General features: G+C 52.5%; 1 pseudogene; it reads left to right on the top strand.

Moving 5' to 3' along the window:
* Window positions 1-381: 381 nt before the first annotated feature.
* Window positions 382-1,419, top strand: LOC147709612 (28S ribosomal RNA; annotated as a pseudogene).
* Window positions 1,420-2,902: the final 1,483 nt, after the last annotated feature.

Here is a 2,902-nt window from a genome sequence, read left to right as displayed (position 1 = left end):
CATAATCACCACATACCAAACATCGATTGTTGATGTCCTGCTAATCATACTTTAATTTCTCAGGACTGTTTGTAGATATTTTTAAATTGTTGGAATAGTACTGCAGGGTGTACTATCTCTGGCCTATACGTGATCCCAGTTCCAGTGAGGACAGCGTTCAGTGTGGCTGTACTCCGGAGTGAACGAATGTTGTATTGTTGGAAGCAAAACCGATTTGACGCTGATGGGCAGCATAATAACCCAGAATGAGCGACCACAAGGTGGTACAGGAATAGCCAAATGCCTCGTCATCTAATTAGTGACGCGCATGAATGGATGAACGAGATTCCCACTATCCCTACCTACTATCTAGTGAAACCACAGTCTAGGGAACGGGCTTGTCAGAATCAGCTGGGTAAGAAGTCCCTGTTAAGCTTGACTCTAGTCTGGCACTGTGAAGAGACATGAGAGGTGTAGGATAAGTGGGAGGCCCTCGGGCTGCTGGTGAAATACCACTACTCTTTATTTTTTCACTTACCCGGTGAGGCGGGGGTGCGAAGCCCGTGCAGCTCTTGCTTCTGGCTCCAAGTGCCCGGCCTCTGCCGGGCGCAACCTGCTCCGAGGACAGTGGCAGGTGGGGAGTTTGACTGGGGCGGTACACCTATCAAACGATAATGCAGGTGTCCTAAGGCGAGCTCAGGTAGGACAGAAACCTCCAGCGGAGCAGAATGGGCAAAAGCTCGCTTGATCTCGATTTTCAGTATGAATACATATCGTGAAAACAGGGCCTCACGATCCTTCTGACTTTTTGGGTTTCAAGCAGGAGGTGTCCGAAAAGTTACCAGAGAGATAGCTGGCTTGTGGCTGCCAAGCGTTCACAGCGACGTCGCTTTTTGATCCTACGATGTCGGCTCTTCCTATCATTGTGAAGCAGAATTCACCAAGCATTGGATTGTTCACCCACTAATAGGGAACGTGAGCTGGGTTTAGACCGTCGTGAGACAGATTAGTTTTACCCTACTGATGATGTGTTGTTCCAAAAGTAATCCTGCTCAGTATGAGTGGAACCTTAGGTTCAGACTTTTGGTGTATGTGCTTGGCTGAGGAGCCAATGGGGTGAAGCTGCCATCTGTGGGATTATGACTGAACGCCTCTGAGTCAGAATCCCCCCTAAACCGTAATGATACAGCAGTGCTGTGGAGCCTCGGTTGTCCTGGGATAGCTGTCTCTTTTTGAGGGGCGGTGCTTAGAGCCGCTCGCTTGGGGACTGGAGAGCAGACGGAAAGGGGCCACTTCCATTGCCCTTAGAGCACTGCATGTTCGTGGGGCACCCAGTGCTAATTCATTCGTAGATGACCTGATTCTGGGTCAGGGTTTCGTAAGTAGCAGAGCAGCTACCTCGCTGCGATCTATTGAAAGTCATCCTCTGAGCCAAGCTTTAGTCTTTCCGTGCATGGACGCCAGTGGACGCCCTCCTCCATCATGCCCAGGGGTGGGTCTCTCTGCCGTCGAGATGGTGGGAAGGAAGTGGGGGGGGGTGACGCAGGTCTGGGGGAGGCCACCTCCATCACATGCCCTCCGGCATGGGGCCCTCCCGTCCCTGCCCCACCAGGGTACGTGGATGGGGGCCACCATCCTTTGCGGATCAGCTGGGTGACCAGATGGCCTGGGCCCCCCTTTCCACTGCTCCTGCGCAAGTCGAGCAGGGAGGCGAGCAGCCCCGGGGAAGGAGCCTCCCGAGCAGCGACCTCGGAGCGCCTCGCCACCCTTGCCGGACTGCAAGGGCGATTGGGTCCGGATATCTCAGGCCATCTGGGCGCTGGGTTGTCCCAGGCCATCTGGTGACCTGGCTGCGCGTCCAGATGACCCTGCGTGCTGGGCGACCAGATTGCCCTGCGGGCCGGGTGACCAGATGACCCTGTGGGCCAGGCGACCAGACGGCCCTTCCAGCAGGTGACCAGATGGCCCTGCCGGCTGGGTCACCAGATGGTTGGCCTGCTGGCTGGCCGGGCAAACGCCAACTTTTGTCCTTCCCCAGGGTTCTGTATGCCCCCGAGGAAACGGGCTCCCCGGGCAGGCTGGCGGGGAGAGGACGTGGCCTGGGCTTAACCCTCCATGGTTCCTGCACCCGGGCTCCGGGAAAGTGGAAGGAACACCCACAGTCAGTATTTTATTTATTTTGAAAGTTTTATATAGCGCGAACAAGATCTTTGCAGATATCAGAGCGCTTTACAAAGCGGGGAATACAAACAGGAGAGTGAATAACAGGCCATTAGGTATAACGTAGTTGTAGGTAATGGGTGGGGTAGGTACATGAGGGAGCATAGTAAAACAGGTACATCAATACTACAAATAGTACAAATAGGTGTAAGCATAGACAGTCAGGTAAGTCAATAAAACAAGTAATACGAATCATCGAAGGGATCGAACAAATAATACAGATCGGTGCAGAGACTTTAAGAATCCACGTTAATCGTTCAAGTGTATTTAGCTATGAGGATAGCTTTTACTTCTTTCTTAAAAAGTGCGATGGAGGGGATGAGTCTGGTTTCTGGAGGGAGTGAGTTCCAGACCCTGGGTGCCATTCCTGAGAAGGAGCGTTTATAAGTTTTTTCCTTTCGGAATCTTCGAGGTTTTAGCAGAAGATTGTTTGTGCCTCTAGTGTTTCTAGAACCGCCAGAGATTGTCAGCTTCTGGGTGAGGTATCCGGGTGAGCTCAGGTGTACAGCCTTGTGTGTCATGCAGGCGATTTTCAGATGTATTCTGGCTTCAAAAGGCAGCCAGTTCAGAGATTTCAAGTCAGGGGAGATATGCGAGTGTTTTTTTGACCCAGTGATTTTTGACCCAGTCAGTAGCCAGAGCAGGGCGTATGCAGAGCAGGGAGAACTGCCTAGCTTCCCCCTGTCTCTGGGGCAAGGAGCGA

This window comes from Lissotriton vulgaris, chromosome 6, assembly GCF_964263255.1.
Source record: "Lissotriton vulgaris chromosome 6, aLisVul1.2, whole genome shotgun sequence".
In the NCBI taxonomy this organism is placed as follows: domain Eukaryota; kingdom Metazoa; phylum Chordata; class Amphibia; order Caudata; family Salamandridae; genus Lissotriton; species Lissotriton vulgaris.
The sequence above is the reverse complement of the archived record's forward strand: the minus strand, read 5'-3'. Positions and strand labels throughout refer to the sequence as shown.